This window comes from Eschrichtius robustus, chromosome 19 (genome assembly GCF_028021215.1).
Source record: "Eschrichtius robustus isolate mEscRob2 chromosome 19, mEscRob2.pri, whole genome shotgun sequence".
In the NCBI taxonomy this organism is placed as follows: Eukaryota; Metazoa; Chordata; class Mammalia; order Artiodactyla; family Eschrichtiidae; genus Eschrichtius; species Eschrichtius robustus.
In genome coordinates, this window is record NC_090842.1 from 54,327,038 (window position 1) to 54,354,524 (window position 27,487).

Genomic DNA, 27,487 nt, shown 5'->3' on the forward strand with positions numbered 1-27,487 from the left:
AAGTGGGATGTATTCCTGGATGATTCAACATGTTCAAGGATAGTTCAGCACACATCAATTAATGTAATACACTGCATTTAACAAAAGTCAACACCCACTCATGATAAAAAAACACTCAACAAATTAATAATAGAAGAAACCTCCTCAACATGATAAAGCCATATATGAAAAACCCATAGATAACATGATACAATGTTGAAAGACTGAAAACTTTTCCCTTAAAATCAGCAACAAGAGAAAGAAGTCTGCATTCACCATTTCTATTCAACATAGTATTGGAAGGTCTACCCAGACCAATTAGGCAAGAAAAAGAAAATGCATTTAAATTGGAAAGGAAGAAGTAAGATTTTCTCTATTCTCTGATACAATCTTTTATGTAGAAAACCCTAAGGATTCCATAAAATATATTAGAGCTAATAAATGAATTCAGCAAAGTTGCTGGATACAAAACCAACATGCAAAAAATCAATTTCATTCCTATACACTAATAATGAGAAAACCCCTCCCCATGCAAATTATGAAAACAATTCCATTTACAATAGCATCCATTCCACTTGCAACAATTTTGCATCAAAAAGAATAAACTATTTAGGAATAAATTAACCAAAGAGATCAAAGGTTTGTATGGTGAAAACTACATAATAGTTCTGAAAGAAATTAAAGAAAACATAAACAAATGGAAAGACATCTCATGTTCATCAATAGAAGATGATACTGTTAAGATGACAGTACCACTCAAAGTGATATACAGATTAAATACAATCCCTATCAAAATCCCAGTGGTGTTTTGGTGGAAATAGAAAAACGTATCCTAAAATTCATATGAAATTTCAGTGGCCTGAACAGCCAAAGCAATCTTGAAAAAGAGAACAAAGTTAGAAGGTTTGCTGATCTTGATTTCAAAACTTACTACAAAGCTACAGTAATCAAAACAGTGCAGCACTGGACAGACAAATAGCAAACAGAATATAATAGCGACCCCAGAAACAAACTTTTGTGTATATTGTCAATTGATTTTTAACAAAAGTGCCAAGACCATTTAATGGGGAAAAGACAATCTTTTCAACAGATGTTGCTAGGAAAACTGGCTCAGGTTGTTATGAAGTTGAGCCCTTACCAAAAACCATATACAAAAATTAACTCAAAATGGAAAAGAAGACCTAAACTTAAGACCTAAAACCATAAAACCCTTACAAGAAAACATAGGGGGAAAGCTTCATGACAATAGATTTGGCAATATTTTATTGGATATGATACCAAAAGCACAGGCAAACAAAAGAAAAAATAGATAAGTTGGACTAAATCAAAATTAAAAACTTGTGTATTAAAGGTCACTATCAAGAGGGTGAAAAGAGGGACTTCCCTGGTGGTCCAGTGGTTAAGAATCCACCTTCCAATGCAGAGGACGCAGGTTTGATCCCTGGTCAAGGAACTAAGATCCCACATGCTGCAGGGCATCTAAGCCCACGCACTTTAGAGCCCGCATGCCACAACTAAGACAAGCCCGTGCACTGCAACAAAAGATCCCACATGCCACAATGAAGATCCCGTGTGCCACACCTAAGACCTGATGCAGCCAAAAAAAAGAGAGAGTGAAAAGAAAAGAATTGGAGAAAATATTTGCAGCACACATATTAGTATCCACAATATATAAAGAATTCCTACAACTCAACAACAAAAACAAACATATGAAGAAGAATTTATGCCTATCCTTCTCAAACTATTCCAAAAGACTGAAGAGGAGGGAACACTCCTAAGTCATTCTATGAAGCCACCATCAACCTGATATCAAAACCAGATAAAGACAGTACCAAAAAAGAAAATTACAGGCCAATATCTTTGTTGAATATAGATGCAAAAATCTTCAACAAATTATTAGTAAACCGAATACAGCAATATATAAAAAGGATCATACACCATGATCAAGTTGGATTCACTCCACGGTCACAAGGCTGCTTCAACATATGCAAATCAATCAGTGTGATATACTGCATTAACCAAAGGAAAGACAAAAACCACCTGATCATCTCAGTAGACAAAGAAAAAGCATTTGACAAAATTAAACATCCATTCATGATAAAAACTCTCACCAAAGTGGGTATAGAGGGAACATATCTCAATATAATAAAAGCCATTTATGAAAAACCCACAGCAAATATAATACTCAACAATGAAAACTGAAAGCCTTCCTGCTAAATTCAGGAACAATACAAGGATGCCACAGCAATCAGACAAGAAAAAGAAATAAAAGGTATCCAAATTAGAAAGGAAGAGGTAAAACTCACTATTTGCAGATGACGTGATACTCTATATAGAGAACCCTAAAGTCTCCACACAAAAACTATTAGAACTAATAAATGAATTCAGCAAGGCAGCAGGACACAAGATTAATATACAGAAATCTGTTGCGTTTCTTTACACTAATAGTGAAATATCAGAAAGAGAAAGTAAAAAAAAAAAAAAACCCGTTTAAAATCACATTAAAAAAATACCTAGGAATAAACATAATCAAGGAAGTGAAAGACCTATACACTGAAAACTATAAAACTTTGATAAAGGAAATTGGAGATGATTCAAAGAAAGGGAAATAATATCCCATGCTCTTGGATTGGAAGAATTAATATTGTTAAAGTGGCCATACTACCCAAAGCAATCTACAGATTTAATGTGATCCCTATCAAAACACCCATGACATTTTTCACATATCTAGAGCAAATAATTCTAAAATTTATATGGAACCACTAAAGACCCAGAATTGCCAAAGCAATCCTGAGGAAAAAAGAACAAAGCTGGAGGCATAACCCTTCCAGACTTAAGACAATACTACTCAACTATGGTAATCAAAACAGCATGGTACTGGCACAGAAGCAGACACATAGGTAAATGGAACAGAATAGAGAGCCCAGAAATAAACCCACACACCTACAGTCAATCTATGACAAAGAAGGCAACAATATATAATGGAGAAAAGACAGTCTCTTCAACAAGTGGTGCTGGGAAAGCTGGACAGCTACATGTAAATCAATGAAATTAGAACACTCCTTCACACCACATACAAAAATAAACTCAAAATTGTTTAAAGACCTAAACATAAGATGTGATACCATAAAACTCCTAGAAGAAAACATAGGCAAAACATTCTCTGACCTAAATCATAGCAATATTTTCTTAGATCAGTCTTCCAAAGTAAAAGAAATAAAAGCAAAAATAAACAAATGGGACCTAATCAAACTTAAAAGCTTTTGCACAGCAAAGGAAACTGTCAACAAAATGAAAAGACAACCTATGGACTGGGAGAAAATATTTGCAGACAATGAGACTGATAAGGGGTTAATATCCAAATTATATAAACAGCTTATACAACCCAATATTGAAAAAAACAACCCAATCAAAAAATGGGGAGAAGACTTAAATAGACATTTCCCTAAAGAAGACATACAGATGGCCAACAGGCACATGAAAGGATGCTCAACATCACTAATTATTAGAGCAATGTAAATCAAAACCACAATGAGTACCACCTCACACCAGTCAGAATGGCCATCTGTAAATGGCCATCTGTAAAGTCTATAAATAATAAATGCTCGAGAGGGTATGGAGAAAAGGGAATCCTTCTACACTGTTGGTGGGAATGTAAATTGGTGCAGCCACTATGGAAAACTGTATGGAGGTTCCTTAAAAAACTAAAAATAGAGCTACCATATGATCCAGCAATTCCACTCCTGGGTGTATATCCAGGAAAAATGAAAACTCTAATTCGAAAAGATGCATGCACCCCAATGTTCATAGCAGCACTGTTTACAATAGCCAAAACATGGAAATATCCCAAGTGCCCATCAACAAGATGAGTGGCCTAAGAAGATGTGGTATATATATACAATGGAATATTACTCAGCCATAAAAAAGAATGAAATATCGCAATTTGAGGCAGCATGGATGGACCTGGAAAATATTATACTTATTGATGTAAGTCAGACAGAGAAAAGACAAATGCTTTATATCACTTATATGTGGGATCTAAAAAATAATACAAATGACTCTATATACAAAACAGAAAGAGACTCACAGACATAGAAAACAAACTTATGATTACCAAAGGGGAGAGGGAAGGGGGGGTAAAAGTTGGGTATATGGGATTAACAGATACAACCTATTATACATAAAATAGATAAGTTACAAAAATTTACTCTACAGCACAGAGAATTATATTCAGTATCTTGTAGTAACCTACAATGAAAAATAATCTGAAAAAAATATATATATATATAACAATCACTTGCTGTACACCTGAAACTAATACAATATTGTAAATCAACTATACTTCAATTTTAAAAATTGTTAAAATGGTAAATGTTGTGTTATGTATACTTTACTACAATAAAAAATCTATTTCCTGGTAATAAGTATGCGATGAGTAAATGTTAATCATAATTATTATCTAGTATTTAAATGAGTAGTCTCACATCAGTAAGTTAAAAAATAATAAATCTACAATATTGGTCTAAGCTATGATTAAAAGAATAATATTTGTTCAGAGAAGGTAGAGACCAATGCTAATTGAAAGAGTTTTTTCATCTCAGGTAGGAATGCAAAATTAACATCAGAGGATGTTTTTATATGGACAGAGCATATAATAAAAGAGGCAGATGTAGGGAAGAATACAATGTGAAAAACTTGAAATGGAGTACAGGAAGAGTAAATCTTGCCAACTCCAGTAAAATTGATTTTCCTCTCTAGTACCTCAAGGCCTTGAAGGTTTTGAATCCAGATTCTGTGACCCAAAATGCATTCATTTGGCATAGTCTCCATAGACAACCTGGGTCATGAACAGAAACTATTTGAAGTGATCCCTCAAATGTGAAAAGGAAGGGTATGTCAGTCAGGCAACATTTTTCCCATCTTGCAACCATAGAGACATTTGTTGAACATCTACTATAGCCCAGGCCACTGAGGAGCTATGTGTTTCTAGAAAAGCCTCAGTCATATACTTTGCCAAATGTCCTAAGTATGAAGTGCAAAAAGTCAAATCTATTTTTCATTCAATTATTTATTGATCCCCTCATTGAATTAGGTCCTGTTGTTGGCTAATGGATATGTAATACACAGTTGGCTCCCTGAGGCTCACATAGTGTAGTACAGGAAACAGATATAGGGTTAAATAATCATAAATGTTGTGGAATAGAAGCATGTGAAAGATACGCAAGAGTACAGAAGAGCCTGTGACAAATTTTGAAGCTGGGTCTGGGGAGGCTTCTCAGAGAAGGTAACATTTAAACTGAGTCTTGAAGGGTGAGAGTGACATCACTGGGCAGAGAAGGGAGAAAAGATCATTCCTAGGCAAAGGATACCCTATGTGCAATTGGTCAAGGGCTATATTACAGAAATTGTAAATATGCTGTCCCCAAGCTAGGAGCAGCTTCCCACCCACTTTACCTGATTGGTTCTGACTCATCAGCTCAGTGGTTATTTCTCAGGCAAGTAGCCTCTGAGATACCTAATTAGGGCAAAACTGCTATTTTTACTGGTCATCAAACTATATAAATCCTTGTTGTAACACTTAAAACTGCTGAGAATTTCCATTTTTTTATTACTGATAAATACCTGTCTCCTTATTTATGCTGCAAGACTCAGGAGGACAGAAAACATGTTTACTATTATTCACAATTGTATTCCACAGCTCTTAGCACAGTTCCTGGACCACAGAAGGTGCTCAATAAATATCTGAGGAATTAATTAATGAATGAAATGAATAAACCCCCTCAAGACATGACAAGTGAGTTGCCTATGACTGATAAATAGAAGACGAAGACAAATCCCCAGGATTCCTGATCTCTGGTCAGGGCTCTTTTCAATAACAAAAAGCCCTGGGTTAGGGGAAAATTTTGTAGATATTTTGAAATTCAGCATTTTCCATCAATATAAAGACAAAGTTATATTCTTCTTAAACCACTGTACCATTCTTTTTTGTGGTCATCTCCAAGGGCTCTCAAATGACCTTGAAAGGTCACAGAATTTGGAAGCAGTGATTTTTCTCTCTCTCTCTCTCTTTTGGGTACTGATATTCACATTATTCCATCTCTCAGGGAACTGTAAGATGAGATCTCAGATTTGACAAATATTTCCATTATCTGCCCTGGATAAAATGGGAATGACTTCTACTGTGCTTTTTTACTCTCTTCGCACAAGTGATTCATGGTGTATTTGTGAATGGAATACTAGGACAAATGGTATCTATATTTCTATATTTATTAAATATTTCTAAATTGCATTAAAATTATTGTACCAATTTATAGTCGTTTAGCAATGTATGAAAATCCCCACTGACCCACATCCTCACCAACCCTTGTTTTCACACTAATTTTCCCAAACATATTGATTGTGGAATGGTAGCTCACTATGGCTATAATTGGCATTTCTTTGGTTATTTGTGAGGATAAGCTTCTTTTCAAATGTTTGTTGTCCATCTAGTTTCCTCTTCTGTGGATTTTCTGTTCATGTATACCCTTCACCCACTTCTTTTTTTTTTTGCATTTACAAATAATTATGTATGAATTGTGTATATAATCTGAATACTAATCTTTTGTCAGTTATACATGTTGCAAATATCTACTCTCAGACTACAACTTCTTTTTTCACTTTATGATATTTTTGGATGCCCAATAGTTTTAAATTTTAATATAATCACCTTACTCTTTTATGTTTGCATTTGGGATGTTACTTATGAAGTATTTCCTACTCCATGGTATCAAAGCTATTGTACTATATTTTCTTTCAAGAGTCTAACAGATTTGCTTTTCATAGTTCTTTCTCTTTTCCCCCTATAATTGATATATAACATTATATTAATTTCAGGAACACAACAATCATTTGAAATTTGTATATAGTGTGAAATGATCATAATAGCTCTAACATCCATCACCACACAGTTATAATTTTTCTTTTCTTGTGATGAGAACTTTTAAGATTCACTTTCTTTGAGACTTTCAGATATACAATACAATACTATTAACTATAGTCACCATGCTGCACATTACATCCCCAGGACTTATTTTATAACTGGAAGTCTGTACCTCTTAATAACCTTCATCCATTTCACCCACCCACCCACACCCACTCCACACCTCTGGCAACAACCAATCTGTCCTCTGTATCTGTGAGTTTAGTTTTTGGATTTTTTTTTCTTTCCACATATAGGTGAGATCATATGGCATTTGTCTTCTGTCTGACTTATTTCACTTAGCATAATGCCCTCAAGGTCCATTAGTTTTGTCACAAATGAGACTTCCTTCTTTTTTTGTAGCTGAATAATATTCCATTGTATATAGAAGATATACAGATGGCCAACAGGTATATGAAATGGTGCTAAACATCATTAATCATCAGGGAAATGAAAATCAAAACCATGAGCTATCCCCTCACACATGTTAGAAGGGCTGTCATCAAAAAGACAAGAGATAAAAAATGTTGGTGAAGATGTGGAGAAAAGGGAACCTTTGTGCACCGCTGGTGGGAATGTAAGTTGGTGGAGCCACACTAGAAAACAGTTTGGAGGTTCCTCAAAATATTAAAAATAGAACTACCATATAATCCAGCAATCCCACTTCTGGTATACAGTTGACCCTGAACAACATGGGTTTGAACTGCCTGGGTCCATTTATATATGGATTTTTTCAGTAAATACATACTACAGTACTACACGATCCATAGTTAGTTGAATCCTCAGATGCAGAACCACAGATCCAGAGGGCTGGCTGTAAAATTATACTCGGTTTTCAACTGCGTTGGGAATTGGTGCCCCTAACCCCTGCATTGTTCAAGGGTCAACTGTATATCCAAAGGAAATGAAAACAGGATTTCAAAGAGATATCCGCACTCCCATGTTCATTGCAGCATTATTCACAATAGCCAAGATATGAAAACAACTTAAGCGTCTGTCAATGGATGAATGGAATAAAAAGACGTGGTATATATACAATGGAATATTTTTCAGCCATAGGACTTTATTTCAAAGGAGCAACAGGATTAGTTTTCAGATTCAACTCTTTTGAATGTTCACTACTTTGGACTTTAACTTTTGAGTGGTTTTAGTTTTTAGACTTTAAACAGGAAATACGAGTGGAAGGAAAATTTTCTCAAATTTGGTACATCTTATGTTGGGTATTTCATTAGTCCTTATTGCAGAATCTCTGTGATGGGCTTTATTAGACAGTAGAACTAAGCATAATTTGGGATGGAAAAAAATTATAGACTGATGTGAAAAACCAGAGCCGAACAGTAGCTAAGATAGTAAAAATACATTTTACTCAGGACTGTATCAATAGGGGAAAAGAGACCTCAGGCTCAATTCTGAATACAGCATGGACAAGTGGAAATTTATAGCCAGGGAACAGGATGAGGGTCAGTGGATGAAAAATTCTCAGAGGAAACATCAGGGGTAAGCGTGGTTCTGGCTAAATCAACCTAACAGGGTTCTTGTTGAAGGCAGGCCAGCATGATCCGTTGTCACTTGGGGGATGGTGGATGATGAGGAACCTGATCAGATATCAAGAGTGATCAGATGTCAAGGGTGAAGGGGTCTAGTTCAACTGACTTAGCAGAGTTCTTGCTACATATAGATTTCATAATAAGTGCACAGATAGACCTAGGAGATGGTTCAAGAATCTGACTAAAGTTTGGTCAGGCAAAGAATCTTTGTCACAGGATTGTTGGCATTTGGGCAAAGCAAGACCTTGGGGTTAATTAAACTAATGTGCTATGAATGACCCAATTCAGAGACTTCTGGAGGCAAATTATACATTTTCATTAGCAGTCCAAAGGGATGCCCCAAGTAACAAGGGTTGGTAGTGGGGCAGTGGTCTCACGAACATGCAAGCAAGGCTATACTAATAAATTATTGACTCCAGAGGGTTTTGGCCATATCCGTTGAGTTAACAGAACAAAACCTGGGGAACGTTAGTGAATAATGCTTCTTTCCCACTCATCCATTTTTCAAGAGGAGAGATTTTCCCTAAATATTCTTGGCTTCTTGCCTTACCTCTTATTTCTCTCCTGGAAAGGTGGAGCAAAATAGCTGATTAGAGAATTTATTGCCGCTTAGCTCCAAATTAACCCTTTGTTGCCTGATCTGTGAGAAGAGATTTTTCTTTTTAAACATTTTTTCTTTCACCAGCTAGCATGATGTTTAGTTTCGTCATTAGAGGGTGCTGGAGAAACAATGCAGCAGGAAGGAGTTCTTGGTTGAGTGTGGCTCTCTCTCCAAGTTCCTGAAAATACGCTCTATTCTCTATTGCTTGGTTCCATAGTTTTCTCCAGTACAAAGTGCCTTTCTGGCACAGCTTTCTCCAGCATTTGGCCACCATGTTTTCTCTAGTCCTTTACTCAGTCACAGACATCATAGCCGAGCTCTTCAAACAAATGTGTCTGTGTCCCAGCCAGGGCTCTACTCCCTATACCCTTTCTAAAGCCCTACAAATGCACACTTGTGGGCCTCATGTAGCCAGCCATCTAGCAAGCCAGTACCTGGCCTTTATCAGCTGACAGCTACCAGGAGCTGTCCTGGCCCAAGCCCTTCATGGATATATGCTAGGTACCTACAAAGGGAGGCCTCTATAGCTCCACATTCCAGTAGTGTCCATAGTGATGCCCCAACTCCCTCTACATGTCTATCTATCAGCTTCTGCTCATCTCACTGCCTGGTGTAAATCATATCTGGGGTCTGAGCAACTCAGAAAACTTCTCTGCTATCCAGTGGTCTTTCAAGAAGTATGAACCCCTACCCTTCCAAGTTGGTCCTTCCTTAGGTACACTGCCTCAGCCCCAGAGACCCTTGAGTCCCTTTCCATCTCAATAGTATGTAAAAATAGCTCTATATAATTACTATTATTGCTTAATAATTCTTTATATTAAACTTCCTTGTTTCAGTTACTGTGTAGTTTCCTGTCTTCTGATTAAACCTAGACTGGCCTGGCCCTGCTTCTTTTCTCTTCTGCTGTGGAATCTGCCTGTCTGCATAGAGCACAGAGCATGCATTCCCTAGCCCACGCCTTGGGCCTGGGTATTAAGAGTCTGTTTTTTCCACCGTCATGATTCACTAAGCCAGTCTATTTGTTTCTGGAGTCCAGTGAGGAATCTCATTGGACTCCCACACAAACCATCCTCCAATTTGCCTTTATCTATAATAAAGGCAATATTTAGCTTCCATATGTCTTAACACTTTGTCCCAAATCTCAGTTGAATAACAATTCATGGGAGGAAATGGGGTGATATATACTTGGCCTCTTCAGAAGCCCCAGCACACAATGTCACATGGCACACTGATATAAAAATTTTACAGACTATCCTATGCTTTTATGATCTTGCTTATAGTAATTTCCATAAATAGCTTTTGGGAGGAGAAAAATCCAGACTTGCCACAACATGATCTATAAGAATGAATGAGAAAACCCCATGCTCACTTTCCAGACCAAGGGGACTTAATACTTGGACCCAAGACAGTTGAAACCATGGAAGAAAAGTTTCTATTAGGCAGCAGTGGGATGGACAGAATTGGAAGTGTTAAGAGAGAGGACTGAAAATGATTAGTGAGCATTTCCTACTATACTCAAGCCTCCAGTCCGGTTGTCACACCCAAATTTTGCTCACTCACTCAGCCCCCTCAAAATGTAGACTCAGATTAAGAAGCCAGTGGAGGTTTGGGTTCAAGATGTTGACATAAGAGGCTCCTTAATATACCACCTCCCACAGACACACCAAATCTACAGCCACCTATGGAATAATTCCCTCTGAAAGAAACCCAGAAACTAGCTGAGTGACTCCTACATATCAGGAAAATGAGAAAAAATACACAGTGAAACAGGTAGGAAAGTCTGAGACACAAACTCGCCATAAACCCCACTGCTGGCACAGTGACACACAGTCAAGAGAGAACCCAACTCCCAGCTTCTCCCTGAGGGGTAAAAGGTTTGGACCACATATCTGGCACCCTAACTTTTAAGAATTCCACCTGAGAGACAGACCCCCAAAATATCTAGCTCTGGAAGCCAATGAGGTGTGTCCATAAGACTCACAAGGCTATAGTGAACTAAGAAACAGTTCTTAACAGTCCTGTGAAGAATCACTGTGGCTATTCTCCCAGGGCTTGGTGCAGAAGCAGCAGACTAATTTTGTCTTTTAACCTTCATACTAGATTTATAAGTGATTAACCCACCACGATTACAACATTAGATTATTCTGAACTTAACTAAATAGTTACATTTACCAGTGAGATTTATACTTTCATATGTTTTCCTGTTACTAATTAGCACTCTTTCTTTCATCTTAAAGAAGTTGGTCAGACAGCAGCTTTTAAAGTATGCAAATATAAACTTCCCTGGCGGTCCACTGGTTAAGACTCTGTGCTTCCATTTCACGGGGAACAGGTTCGATCACTGGTCAGGGATCGAAAAGACCCCACATGCCCCGTGGTATGGCCAAAAAATAAAAATAAAAAAAAAAAGTATGCAGATATACCTTTTCTGGGGAAGACTAGGAGATGGGTGTTTCTGTCTGCTCCCTCTGTACTAACCCCTGGAGGAATAGCCAGTTAAGAACTGCTTAGTTTTGTTTTGGTTTTTTGCTACCATCCCATTGAACCCATGAACACAAGCACCACTGGCCACCAGAGTCTGGCTATAAGGAATGTGTCCTCTGGACAGCAGCCACCATAACCGGGGTGCCAGACTTGTGCACAAGCTCCTTTCATGAAGACCCCAGCATGCAGGGGCAGAGGGAGAGCATAAAGATGGGGCCAACTGGTGTCCTGGTCTCTGGGGAGAATTGCAGTTAGCCCCTATATATGTGTTAAATTAGAAGCATACCCCTCAGGCTGCAGCTTGTAAGATGAGCAAATAGGCCTCTTTCACTAAAACACTGGGGTTTCAAATAAACAACCTAACTTCACACCTCAAGAAACCAGAAGAAGAAGACCAAATTAAGCCCAAAGTTAACAGAAAGAAAGAAATAATAAAGATCAGAGTAAATAAATAAAGACCAGAAGAACAATAGGAAATATCAACAAAACCAATAGCTGATTTTTCAAAAACATAACCAAAATTGACAAACCTTTAGCTAGACAAAGAAAAAAAGAGAGAAGTTTCAAATAAATAAAATAATAATAGAGATGTTACAACTGATACTACAGAAATACACAGGATCATAAGAGACTGCTATGAATATGCCAACAAGTTAGATAATCTAGAAGCAGTGAACAAATTCCTAGAAACACACAACCTACCCAGACTGTACTGGGGGCTCCCCTGGCACAGTGGTTAAGAATCTGCCTGCCAATGCAGGGGACACAGGTTCTGGTCCAGGAAGATCCCACATGCCGCAGAGCAACTAAGCCCGTGCACCACAACTACTGAGCCTGGGCTCTAGAGTCTGTGAGCCACAACTACTGAAGCCCACGTGCCACAACTACTGAAGCCTGTGCACCTAGACCCTGTACTCTGCAACAAGAGAAGCCACCACAATGAGAAGCCCTCGCACAGCAACAAAGAGTAGCCCCCACTCGCCGCAACTAGAGAAAGCCTGTGCACAGGCATGAAGACCGAATGCAGCCAATAAATAAATAAATAAATAGATAAATAAATAAATAAATAAAATCTATAAAAAGACTATATTAGGATGCAATAGAAAACCTGAACAGGCCAATAATGAGTAAAAAAAAGTGAATCAGTTATTAAAAACCTCCCAACACAGAGAACCCCAGGACCAGATGGTTTCACTGGCAAATTCTACCAAACATTTAAAGAATTAATGTCAATTGTTCTCAAACTCTTTCCAAAAACTGAAGAGGAGGAATATTTCCAAACTCATTTTACCACATCAGCGTTAACCCGATACCAAAGCCAGAAAAGGACAAGAAAAGAAAATGATAGATCAATATCCCTGATGAATGTAAATGCAAAACTTCTCAACAAAATATTAGTAAACTGAATTCAAGAACACATTAAAGGATTAAACATCATGACCAAGTGGAATTTATCCCTGGAATGGAAGGATGATTCAACATTCACTAGTCAATAAATGATACTCCACAATAATAGAATAAAAGGTTAAAATCACATGATCATCTCAATAGATGTAGAAAAATCATTTGACAAAATACAATGTCCTTTCATGATAAAAACCCTCAAGAGGGGGCTTCCCTGGTGGTGCAGTGGTTAAGAATCTGCCTGCCAATGCGGGAGACATGGGTTCAAGCCTTGGTCCAGGAAGATCCCACATGCCGTGGAACAACTAAGCCCATGCGCCACAAATACTGAGCCTGTGTTCTACCACCCATGAGCCACAACTACTGAGCCCACATGCCACAACTACTGAAGCCTGTGCTCCTGAAGCCCATGCTCTGCAACAAGAGAAGCCACCACAATGAGAAGCTCGCACACTGCAATGAAGAGTAGCCCCCGCTCGCCACAACTAGAGAAAGCCCACAGGCAGCAATGAAGACCCAAAGCAGCCAAAAATAAATAAATAAATAAATAAATAAAATTTAAAAAATATGTTAAAACCCTCAAGAGATTGGGTATAGAGGGACTATACCTCAACATAATAAAGGCCATATATGACAAAACCACAGCTAACATCATACTCCACAGTGAAAAATTCAAAGTTTTCCCCTATGATCAGGAACAAGACAAGGATGCCCACTCTCACCACTTCTATTCAATATAGTACTGGAAGTCCTAGCTAGAGCAATTAGGTAAGACAAAGAAATAAAAGGCATCCAAGTCAGAAAAAAAGTAGTAAAAGGGTTTATTTGTAGATTATATGATTTCTATATACAGAAAATCTCAGACTCAACCAAAAAAACTGTTGGTACTAATCAACAAATTCACTAAAGTTGCAGGGTATAAAATCAACAAACAGAAATCAGTTGCATTTCTATATAATATCAATGAAACATCTGAAAAAGAAATAGCCCATTCACAATAGTATCAAAACCAATAAAATACCTAGAAGTAAATTTAACCAAGGAAGTGAAATATCTCTACAATAAAAACTATAAGACTTTGTTGAAAGAAATTGAAGAAGACACAAACAAATGGAAAGACATCTTGTGTTCATAGATTGGAAAAATTAATATTGTTAAAATGTCCATACTACCCAAAGCCATATATAGATTCAATGCAATCCATATCAAAATTCCAGTGGCATCTTTCACAGAAATAGAAAAAACAATCCTAAAGTTTGTAGGGAATCACAAAAGACCCCAAATTGTCAACACAATACAAGAAAGAAGAACAAAGCCAGAGGCATCATACCCCCTGATTTCAAACTATACTACAAAGCTATAATATAAAACAGTATGCTAGTGGCATAAAGAGAGATACATAGCCCAATGGAACAGAATAGAGAGCACAGAATTAAACCCCAACATACATGGTCAACTAATATTCAACAAGGGAGCCAAGCACCCTTGGTTTGGAATGGGGAAAAGGATAGTCTCTTCAACAGATGGTATCGGGAAAACTAGATAACCACATGCGGAAAAATGAAATTGGATCTCTGTCATACATGACTAACAAAAATTAACTAGAAATGAATGGAAGACTTAAACGTAAGACTTGATACAATAAAATGCCTAGAAGAAAACATATAGAAGAAGCTCCTCAACACTGGTCTTGGTAATCAGTTTTTTGGATATGACACCAAAAGCAAAGGCAACAGCAAAAATCAACAAGTGGGACCACATCAAATTTAAAAGCTTCTGCATAGCAAAAGAAACAAACAAAATGAACAGCAACCTAAAGAATGGGAGAAAATATCTGCAAATCATATATCTGATAAGGGGTTAATATCCAAAATATATAAGGAATTCATACTACTCAATAGCAAATAAAACAAACCATCTGATTAAAGAAATGGGCAGAGGAACTACATAGACATTTTTCTAAAGAAGGAATCCAAATGGCTAACAGGCACCTGAAAAGATGCTCAACACCACTAATCATCATGAAAATGCAAATGAAAACCACATTGACATATCACCTCACACTTGTTACAATGGCTATCATAAAGAAGACAAGAGATAACAAGTGTTGACAAGGATGTGGAGAAAGGAACCTCTTATACACTGTTGGTGGGAATGTAAATTTGTTCAGCCACTAAGGAAAACAATATGGAAGTTCCTCAAAAAGTTAAAAATAGAACTACTATATGATCCAACAATCCCACTTCTGGGTATATACCCAAAGATAATGAAAACAGGATACTGAAGAGATATATGCACTCCCATGTTTATTGCATCGTTATTCTCAATAGCCAAGGTATGGAAACAACCTAATTTCTCTTCAACAGTGAATGGATAAAAAAGAAGTGAGATATATATATATATCTACACACACACACACACACACACAGACACACACACACACACAGTGGAATATTATTCAGCCATGAGAAAGAAGCAAATCCTACCATTTTCACAACATGGATGGACCTTGAGGACTTTACGCTAAGTGAGAAAAATCAGAGAGAAAAAGACAAATACTGTATGTTATCACTTATATATGGAATCTAAAAAAAGCCAAATTCATAAGAACAAAGAGTAAAATGGTGGTTACCAGGGGGCTGGGGGCATAGGAGAGAGATTAAGGATACAAACTTGCAACTAGTAGATAAATAAGTCCTGGTGATCACTGGATCACCATTAGCACAGTACATTAGCACAGTACAGTGATTATATGCAACAAATTTGTATTATAAACATCACACCGGCTAACAGACTAGCTCTTAATAACTCCCACCACAAAAAAGAAATGATAATTATGTGACATGATAGAGGTGTTAGCTAATGCTACAATGGCAATCATATTGCAATATATGAATGTATCAAATCATCATGTTGTATACCTTAAACTTACACAATGTTATATATCAAATATAATTCAATGTAAAAAAGAAATTAAATTCATAGTTTAAAAATTCCAAAAAGAGAAAATTCCAACCCAGATGGTTTTGCTATTGAAGTCTACCAAATATTTAAAGAATACATAATGGGAATTCTGCATAATCTCTTCCAAAAAAACAGAAGGGAAAATGTCCTAACTCATTTTATGAGGCTAGCATTACTCTGATACCAAAACCAGACAAAGACAGTACCAAAAAAAAAAAAAAAAAAAAAGTAAGCACAGACCAATACTCTTGTTAACATAGACACAAATCTGCTCAACAAAAAGTTAGCAAATCAAAACCAGCAATACAGTATGTATCACAAACAAGTTGGGTTTATCCCAGGAATGCAAAGCTGGTTTAATATTCAGATATTTAATATTTAATATTATGAATATTCTATTCATAATAGAAACTCTCAGCAACCTAGGAGTAGAAATGACTTTTCTTAGCCTAATAGAGGACCTAACACTAGTGGTAAAAGATTGAATGCCTTCTCTCCCAGATCAGGGATAAGACAATGATGTCCACTCTCATTGCTCCTATTCAACATCATACTGGATGTCCTAGCCAGTGAAATAATAATAATAATAATAATAATAATAATAATAATAATACCCCAATGTTCATTGCAGCACTATTTACAATAGCCAGGACATGGAAACAACCTAGATGTCCATCAACAGAGGAATGGATAAAGAAGATGTGATACATATATACAATGGAATATTACTCAGCCATAAAAAGGAACGAAATTGGGTCATTTGTAGAGATGTGGGTGGACTGAGAGTCTGTCATACAGAGTGAAGTAAGTCAGAAAGAGAAAAACAAATATTGTATATTAACACATATATGTGGAATCTAGAAACATGGTACAGATGAACCTACTTCCAGGGCAGGAATAGAGACACAGACGTAGAGAATGGACATGTGGACACAGCGGGGGAAGGCAAGGGTGGGACAAACTGGGAGATTAGGATTGACATATATACAATACCATGTGTAAAACAGATAGCTAGTGGGAACCTGCTATAAAGCACAGGAAGCTCAATTCGGTGCTCTGTGATGACCTAGATGGGTGGGATGGGGGGGTGGGAGAGAGGTCCAAGAGAGAAGGGATATATGCATACCTATAGCTGATTCACTTCATTGTACAACAGAAACTAACACAACATTGTCAAGCAATTATACTCCAATAATAATAATAATGATAATAATAACAACGATAACAATATGAAGAAGAAGGAGAAGAAGAAGCAGCAGCAGAAACAGAAGCAGCATACTGTGGAACACAGTATGGTGGTTCGTCAAAAAAATTAAACATTTAATTACCATATGATCCAGTAATTCCACTTCTAGGTATACCCACAAATTAATTGAAAGCAGGGTTTCAAAGATATGTTTGTATACCATGTTCACAGCAGCATTACTCACAACAACCAGAAGATGGAAACAACCCACATGTCCTTCAAGAGATAAGCGGATAAACAAAATATGGTATAAACATACAATGAAATATTATTCAGCCTTCAAAAGGAATGAAATTCTGATACAGGCTACAACATGGATGAACCATGAAAGCATTATATACTGAGTTAAATAAGCCAGGCAGAAAAGAACAAATATTGTATGGTTCTGCTTACATGAGGTACCTAGAATAGTCAGATTCATAGAGACAGAAAGTAGTATAGTGGTTACCAGAAGGGAGAGGGGATCACTAATTATTGTTTAGTGTGTACAGAGTTTCAGGTTAGGATGATGAAAAAGTTCTGGAGATGGATAGTGGTGGTGGTTGGACAACAGTGTGAATGTACTAATGCCACTAAACTATACATTTAAAAATGATTAAAATGGTAAATTTTATGTTATGCATAATTTATCACATACACAAAAAAGATAGGCCTAGCATGGAAACAAATCTGTTGGTCATGAGTCAGTAAATGTTGCTGAAGCCATCGTAGTGGGATATAGTTGCTCAAAAAGAAAAAAATTACAGATTAAGAGAAGATGGTCAATAACAGAATCCTAACTTTAAGAAGGCAAGTGGAAAAACAATTCACTAATGTTTTTGTTGCTGTTATTTGTTTTAGTGATCAGAGGATTAGAAGTAGAAAAATGAAAGAGGTTTGAAGGAAGTCAAGGAAATTGTCAAGAATGGGGTTGTGATACCTTTCTGAAAAGAAATGTAATGAACACAAAGATCTTGGATATGCATCATCATAACTAGATCTGTAGGATAAAATCCCAGAGGTGGGATTGCTCAGTCAAAGGATAAATGCAATTGGAATTTTGAAAGATGCTGCCAAATTGCCTTCCAAATAGTTTGTACCAATCGCAGTCCCTCTTAACAAGGTACGTTTTCAAATTTTGGGAATATTTGCCATTCAAGTCTATAAGAAACAGTATCTCTACATAGTTTTAATGGCATTTATGTTCCTATGAATGAGGTGGAGTGTATTTTCATATACTTGAGAACAATATGTAGACTCTGTTCTGAGTACTTTTTGTTAATCTCGTTCTCAGTTTTTATTGGGTTGTTAGTCTTTTTTGTTTAATCAATTTTTTGAGTGCTCCTTATATACTAGGGAGATTAGCTATTTGTTTGTAACAAAAAGTGCAAATTTTTTCCAACTTGTCACTTTAACTTTTTTTTTTTTTTTCTCATGTAGTAGCAATGATCAATCTTTTACGTCTTGGTTTTGGGATTTTGAAGTTAGGAAGGCCTTCCTCATTCCATGGTTATAAATTAATTCAAGCTTTCAGTCTCTGTAATTTATTTATTTTTTTGTTTAAGTTTTAAGTTTTGACCCATTTGGAGTTAACTCTGGATTCAGTACATGGCATAATCTATTTTTTTTTCCAGAAAGGCTACCAAATTGTTTCTATTACCATTATTGAAAAGTCCATTTTTTCCAACTGATTTGAGATGCCCCATTCACCAGACACTAAAATTCTTTATTTGGTTCCATTTTTGGATTCTCTGTTCTGTTCCAGTGGTCTGTCCAGTCAGATAACAAGCCTGCATTATTTCAATTCTTGAAGTTTTAGGGTATGTTTTGTGATCGGGTAAGACTAGCCCCAACTGCCTCCCACTGCTTTTTTCCCCCCAGATATACTGTCTATTCCTACCTTTGTCATTCCACTTGAACTTTAGAATAACTCCTATTTAGAAAAATATATTCTTTTCAATGGGATCATATTAAATTCATAAATTAATTTTAAATGACATGTTTATGATGTTAAAGATTTCTATTTAAGAATATGGTATAACTTTTCATTTGTTAATTCTTTGTGTGTCCTTCATAGTGTTTAAGTTTTTTATGTAGGTTTTATTTATTTCTTGCTAAGATAATTCTTAAGCATTTTATCCTATTCCAAGGTTTTGTTTGTACATATGAAGTTTATTTACACGAATTTTATACCCAACAACCGTATTTTCTCCTTTTATTTAAAACTACATTAAAAGTAACTGTAGTAAAATTCTTGGAGAAAGTATCTTTGCAATTAGAAGCAATTTATTTCTACACCTAATAAAATCCACCTGGCCTGGCGGGGGGGTAACCAGAAAAAATTAGTAAATCCGTTGATCTGACTAGGCTCCTTGAAGAACTTTAAACTTAAATTCCTTGATCTCTCTAGACCATGGTGTTTTCATCAGAAAATGGGAATAACACTCCCTAATTCACTTCTCTGCTTGTTTCCAATGGCCGATACTGCTCATCAAACTTTAAAGTCATTTCTTAGTCCAAGACTTCACAAATCAGCTCCCTTAGACCTAAACCCCTCCCCCAGGACATTAAAAGAACACGTAAGATTGAATGGCTATGACTCCAGGGTCTGGGCTCTAAGCAAGAGCAAGCACCCCATTAAAAAAAAAAGAAAATAGAAAAAAAGTTCCTTTCAAACCGACTTTCTTTTTAACGAAAGCGCTGTTTTTATTCCTATTCCAAAATTGACGCTTCTGGTTGAACATAAAAGTCAAGCTTTCAATAATTTATTAGCTCAATTACGTAACCTTTCTCCCATCAAATCTAAAAAAAAAAAGAAAGAAAGAAAAGGCTTCCAGATCTATCCTTCTTGTTATTGTTTTACAATGAGGCTCAGAGATTATTTTCCAGTATACAATCCCAGTCATACATACGGTGATACTCATTTAAATTATCAATTACACAGACACACACACACACAGTTCTGTTCCTGCCCCTCTCTACTACCCCGACACCCTAAGTCACACACATCCGGGCTTTCGTTACTTGCCTCCTGCACAACCTGCCTCACCGCCCCCTCATTCTCCTCACTCCCCGACTACCACAGAGAAATCAGTAAGTAGCACAGAATAGCATCAACCCCCTTCGCAGCATCGGAAACGCATCCCGTTCGGTTTTCCCCTCCCTCTTTCACGTTTAGCGATTCCTCCCCCTTCAACCTCCCGAATAACTTTGCAGGTTCCTGGTTTCCTCCCCTTTGTCCTCCCTGACTAGATTTCAGAAGCTCAGGTCTCAGAAGCCCTCTGCACTGAGGAACCCCCAAACCAAACTCAAGTCCGAAGAGCCAAAACGGCGACCCAGGATGCCTGCGCCCTCCTTGGGCGCAGGGACACTCCCAGAAATCTCCGGGGTGTGACCAAGCGCAGGCTGTGAAGAATCAAGACGAATTTCAAACGACCCATCCACCGCTTTTCCTGCTCCCTAACTACATTTCCCAGAAGGCTCGGCTGTGCAAATTATCTCCCTTTGCGGACTAGTTCTTTTCTTCCAGAGCCTGTTCAACTCCAGGGGATAGTAGGGCGGGCCCGGAAGATCCATTTTCAAACGCTTCAGAGTGAACTTCTTTGGGAGTCACGGCCCGAGGCTGAGCCACGCTCCGTGAGGCCTCCGATGCGCGGTTTGATGACGGAATGCGATCCTTTCGGCTGGGTCGCAGCTGAGCTCTGAGAGGAATCCGGGAGGCCGGCGGCCATCTTGCTCACCGCAGGGACGTCTCTGACTACACTTCCCAGAGGACTTCTCGGCAAGAACGTTATTCTCGCGCGAATTCAGCCTCAAAGTCACGCGCTGGCGGGACCCTCAGGTCTGCACAGACGACTGTTACAGTCCTTTGGAAGGTTCTGCTGCTTTGGAAGCTTGGAAGACCTGAAGTGGGGAACCAGAGGAGAGGGCGGGACCGGAGCCTCGGCTTTGTACCGCTGAGGGGGTGAGTTTGAAATTGTGTGATTGTGTCTGTGTAGTGGTATGTGATGAATGAACGCGTGATTGTGTCTGGCTGTTCCTGTAGTGAGCGTGTGTGTGGTTCCAGTGATAATCGTGTGCAGCACAATCTGAGAGCCTGTGACTGTGCTGGTGTGATGGGATGCGACCTGGTGATGTGCGTGTAATCACGTGCGGCATTGTATGTAGGGGTGTGAGGAGCTTGTGACTCGGTGGATGTGATAGCGTTTGTCCCCGTAGAGGGGTGTGACTGTGCGACTGTGGGCTGCAGAGTACACGTGGGGGCACCTGTGGATACTATGTGGTTTTAATCTGTGGTTAGTGTGATTGTGACTGTGCGACCATGTGCAGGTGTGCAGTGCCTGTGACAGTGCCGGTTGTGACTGACTGTCCTCTTGGTAAATGTGTGATTGTGCTTATGTGACCATTTGAGGCCCTGGGTATGCGGCCCTGTTGTTGGGTTGTGGGTTATCTCTAGCTGTATGTCACCATGGTGATTTAAGTTTGTGTGTGATTATGTTTGTGTGACTGGCTAAATGTTTGAAGTTTTTTCGCTTGTGTTTACCTCTTTAAGCATTATACTGTAGTTTCCCCCCGTTTTTAAACTTTATATGAATGTTGCCATACTGTCTTTTATCTCTTACTTTGCTTATTTGTACAACTGTTTTTGAGAATTATGCATATTAGATATAATAGTGGTTCATTTGTTTTCCTTGCTATATTGTATTCCATCCCTTTAAAGTATACTACTATTATTCATCCCTTCTAGTAATGATGGACATTTGAGTTATTTCTAGTTTTTGACTTTATAGACTATGCTGCCAGGAGCATTCTTTTACATAGGGTACACATGCATGAGTTTACCTACCAATGGAGTTGCTAGGTCACATATCTTCCACTTTACCAAATAGTGCCAAAATATTTACAAAAGAGGGTGCCAGATTTATATTTGCACAGCAGTGTTTGAAACATCTCATTGCTCCATGTCCCTACCAAAACATGGTTCTGATAGTTTTTTTAAAACATTTTTATGACATATAGCATATATACAGTAAAGTGCACAAATCTTCAGTATACAGCGATAAAACAGTTTCCTGGATCAACATAAAGAACTTTGCCAGCACCCCAGAAGTTTCCCTCATGCCCCTTCCCAGTTATTCCTCTCCCAGAATCAATATTCAGAATTCTATAACCATTAATTAATTTTACCCATTCTTGAATTTCATATATAAATGGAATTATATGGCATGTGTTCTTTTATGCCTGGCTTCTTTTGTTCCACGTTATGTCTATGAGATTCATCTATGTTTTTGAGTGTAATTGTACTTAGTTCTCATTACATTTCGGGGTATATTGCAATTTATTAATTGATTACACTGTTCAGGGACATTTGATATTTTCTAATTTGGGGCTATTATGAATTGTGTTGCTGCTATGAACATTCTACTGTGGTTTTGGTGAACACATAAATGCTCTTCTCTTGAGTAAATATTTAGGAGTGGAATTGCTAGATCATTGGGCAGGCATGTTTAATGGATACTACCAATATCTCATGTTGTACCAATTTACATTCCATCCAGTAATGTATGAGAGTTTCAGGTGTTCCACATCGTCTCCATTATTTGAAATTATCAATCTTTTAACTATTCTGGTGGATGTGTAGTGGAATTTCATCACAGTTTTAATTTGCATTTCCCTGGTGTGTGATGATGTTCAGCACCTTTTCATATCTTTATTGGCCATTTGAATATCCAATTTTTAAAAGTGTTCTCTTGTCCTTTTAATTTTTTTCATTAAAAAAACTTTTTATTTTCATATTGTAAACATAGTGCAAAGAATTCCAATATACTCTTCACTCAGGTGTCCACAGTACAATTATGAAAACCAGGAAATTTACCCTGATACAAAACATTTGCTAATTTACAAACCTTATTTAAATTTTGCTAATTGTCTTATCAGTGCCCTGTTCTGTTCCAGAATCCAATCTAAGTTCCCAGATTGATTTAGTTGTCTTGTTTTGTTAGTCTCTTCCCATCTGACATAGTTCTTTAGTCCTTTTTGTCTTTTATGACCTTGACACTTTTGAGGAGCACTGGCCAGTTATTTTGTAGAATGTCTTTCATTTGGATTTGTCTGCTGTTTCCTCGTGACTAAATTTAGACTATGCATTTTTGGCAAAAAGATCACAGAAATGATGTTGTGTTCTTCTCAATGTGTCATATCAGGAGTTATATCAGTATATCTCATTATTGGTAACGTTAACTTTGATCACTTGGTTAAAGGTGGTGTCTGCCTGGTTTCTCCTTTGTAAAATTACTGTATTCCTCTTTTTAATTAATAAGTATCTCGTGGGGAGGTGCTTTGGGACTATGCAAAAATACTGTTTCTCATTATACTTTCACTCATTAATTTTAATATCCATTGATAATTCTTATCTGTAACAATTATTACTGTGATGTTTGCCTAGTGGTGATTTTCCCTTTCCATCATTCCTTCTACATTTATTAATTTAAATTCTAGTGTAAAGAAGAGTTGTCCCTTATTCCTCTTATGTGTTCAATTATTTATGAACTCATAGATATATATATATTATTCTATGAGTTCATAATCTATTATTGTTACATATTTTGTTGCTCAAATTGTCCCAGATTTGGCCACTAGGAACTCCTTCAGTTTGACTTCTGTGTCCTTTCAACATGCCATTATTTTTTTGAGCACTGTCTTACTTTCTGGCACCAATATGTTCCAGGCTTGTATTTTTCCCTCCTCTAGCCCTGGAATCAGCAATTTCTCCAAGGATCCCTGGTTTCTTTTATTGGAGAGTGGATTTATAAACCAAGCTCTGGGCACTTGGTGTGCTCATTTCTATCTGGGTGTAATTCCTCTAGTTCCTGGCAACGGACAGAGCTAGAAAATAAGCAAATGTATATACACACATATCTATCTACCTATCTATCTATCTATCTATCTTTATTTGTATATATTTAAAAACCACCAGTTCATACTCATACTTTCAATTCCAGTTCAGTACCATGGGATTCTGTCAAGAACTGTGAAGTGTCTGTTTTACCCTACTTATAAGTTAAAAGTTACCGTGGGCAGCTTCACAGATGCTGGTAGAAGACATGAGATTTCGGAGTCAGAGATGAAAGTTTGTTGCTCATTGTGGTAACAGTAGCCAAAGTATCAATATTTTCCTTGCACTGGTTCACTTGCACCCATAGGGTGATGCAAAATACACAGGTATTTATGTGCTCCCTTGAATTTAGGGAACCTGAACCTTTTATAATGGGTAATAAGCATGCCTGGCTTTTGCTCTAGAGAGAGACTATCTCTGTCCTCCAAGGCTGTTCATTATATAAACATCTTGCAGAAATTATCCAGAATAAAAGCACTTAGTCTCCGATCTGGCAACATGTGCAGAAACATGCAAGACTCATGGAGAATTGTCTCCCTTCAGGTTTGGCCATTTCCTTATTTGTAACTCTTTTCTCCAACAATGAGAAACCTGCTTCTTAGTATCAATAATTTTTTTACACATATCCTAGAATGTATATAAAGTAGTTGCAGAATTGCTAACCCCATACTCGTGTAAAAAATAAATGTACTAAGTACAGTAAAGTATTTGTGTGCAACTTTTTTGTTCTTTAACTTAAACTTATATAGTCAAAACTGTTTCCAAAGTTACTCAATTTAGTTTTCTTCATTACCCTCTTCAGTATAGTTTTGTTACTCATTTTTCCTACATTTAGCTTTGTGTGTTACACTTTGGGTTCCTTCACATCCTGGTTGATTGTAACATGTCATAATATTTTGAGTATGAAAACATTAACATGGTTCCTGCCCACTTCTTGTACATAATCAGTCTCGTTAGTTTCTGTTTTATCCTTCTGGTATTTCCTTTGCACAAATGAGCAGATACAGGTACTCTTTTGAATGACCTCTTTTTTTTTGCATTAAAGATAACATATTCTAGGTACTCTTTTGAACGTTGCTTCTTTCACTTAATGACATATCCTGGACATTATTCTACTGCAATTCAAAGAGATACTAATAATTCTTTTTTACAGCTACATAATATTCCAGTATATGGATTTAATCATAGTTTATTCAACCACTCTCCTATTATGGGCATTTAGGTCAATATTTTACTACTAGAAATAGTGCTGCAATGAATACTTTGTATATATGTATTTTTGTATTGCTGGAGGTATATCTTCAGAGTAGATTCCTAGAAGTGGGATTGCTGGGTCAAAAGGTAGGTGTGTATGCAGTTTTGTTAGGTGTTGCTAAATTCTCCTTTAGAGCTGTTGTACCAGTTTTCATTCCCACTTGCAGTGTGTAAGAGTGCCTCTTTCTCCCCACAGCCTAGGAGCAGAATGTGTCCTCATGCATGCCTTTTGTTTTTACCAATCTAATACATGAAACATAGTATCTCGGTGTTGTTTTCTAATTTCTTTAATTATGAATGTGCTTGAACATTTTAAAATCTTTTTTTGTGATTGCCTATTTATATCTTTCCCCATTTTTCTAGCAGTTTTTTAGCACTTTGTCTTTTAGGATTAGTGGTTTTTTTATATCTTGAAAAGAAATCTTTGATTATTCCCAAGGTCTTGAAGATACACTCCTATGTTTTCTTTTAGAAGCTTTATAAATTTATCATTCACATTTAAGACTATGATCCACATTGAATTAATTTTTGTGTACGGTGAGAGGTAAGGATAAAGGTTAATTTTTTTTCCATTCAAGTACCCAGTTGTTCCACCACTATTTTATTGAACATACCATCCTTGCCCATCTGAATTGCAAGGAGCTTTTATCATAAATCAGGTGGTATTATATATGTGGCTCTCTTTCTGAACTGTATTCTTTTTTATTTTTTGTCTTTTGTCAGTACCACTGTCTTGAAATCTGTAGTATTAATCCTCTGACTTTTTTTCTTTTTCAAGAAATCAATTTCCTGTAGATGTTAGAATCAATTTGTTAATTCTCACCAAAAAAGAAAAATCATTGCTGGGATTTTGTTTGTGTATCTATTTGTTAATATGGGGAGAATTGACATCAGTATTGCATCTTCCAACTATTAAATATGGCTTATATCTACATTTGTTAATCTTTTGTAGATTTATACCTGGGTATTTGACATTTACTGTTGAAATTGTAACAGCATTTAAATTTTGAAAAATTTCCAATTGCTGCTAGAAGTACAATTGCTTTTTGTATTTGTCCTTGTATTAGCATCTACAAAAACACCTATTGTAAATGCTATTTATCAGGTTGAGGGAGTTTGCTTTCTCATTTGCTAAGACTTTTTTACATTAATGAGGGCTGAATTTAGTTAAATGCGTTTTCTGTGTCTATGAAAGGATCAAATGTGGTATTGTTTATTATTTATCTGGTAAATTATGTTGATTTTCAAAAGTTGAACCAACCTTTTATTCCTGAAATAAACCCTACTTAGCCATAATGTATTACATTTTTCCCCCAGTGAGTTAGATTTGCTAATACTTTTTGTAGAATTTCTGCATGTGTGTTCATGAGAAATATTGGCCTATAATTTTCTTTTCTTCTAATGTCTTCATTAAGTTTTGGTGTCAGGCTTACATTAGCCTCATATGAGTTGGGAAGAATTCCTTGTGTTCTCTTTTCACTACATTGTAAGGCTACAGTTAATCCTTAACTTTGGAAGAATTCACTGGTGAAGCTATCTGGGCCTGAAATTTTCTTGATAGGTAAATTTTAAATTATGGAATCAATTTAACTTTTCAGCTATTCTGTTGTTTCTGTTTGTTTTGTCAGTTTTGGCTTTTTTTTCCAGGGAATTTGTCCATTTCATCTAAGCTTTCAAACTTAAGAACATAAAGTTATTAGTATTCTCTTATTATCTTTTTAACGTCAATGCTATCTTTAATAATGTTCCCTTTTTCATTCCTGATTTTGTTCATGTTATCCCTTTCTTTTTTATCAGTGCTGTTGGTAATAGATCTTTCATTCTTCTGGGTACTATCAATAATTTTTTCCTTTCTCTTTGGTTTTTAGCGGTTTGACTCTGATATGCTTGGTTGTGGTTTTGCTTTTGTTTTGTGTGTTTTGTTTACCTTCTTATATATTATTCTTCAGGTTTGCTGAAGAAACCTGAAGAAGGGGGTTGAAACTCTTGTTGAGACTTTTAATCAATTAATCTATTCAAATTAAAAAAAAATTTTTTTTTAAATTTAAAAAATTTTTTTCAGATCGGTCTCCCCCATAGGCTCTTTTGTTGTTGTTGTTGTTTAATTTTTTAATTTAATTTATTTTTTTATACAGCAGGTTCTTATTAGTCATCAATTTTATACACATCAGTGTAT

At 36.7% G+C, this 27,487-nt stretch overlaps 1 protein-coding gene across 2 annotated transcripts in view; it reads left to right on the top strand.

Annotated features, from left to right (window-relative positions):
* Positions 1-20,969: 20,969 nt before the first annotated feature.
* The window catches only part of LOC137753377 (zinc finger protein 14 homolog), a 136,120-nt gene continuing 129,602 nt past the window's right edge, over positions 20,970-27,487 (top strand). For both annotated transcript variants that reach the window (XM_068528578.1, XM_068528577.1), the window contains exon 1: positions 20,970-21,126. The gene's annotated coding sequence lies outside the window, so the exon portion shown is untranslated. The remainder of the gene's footprint in view (positions 21,127-27,487) is intronic.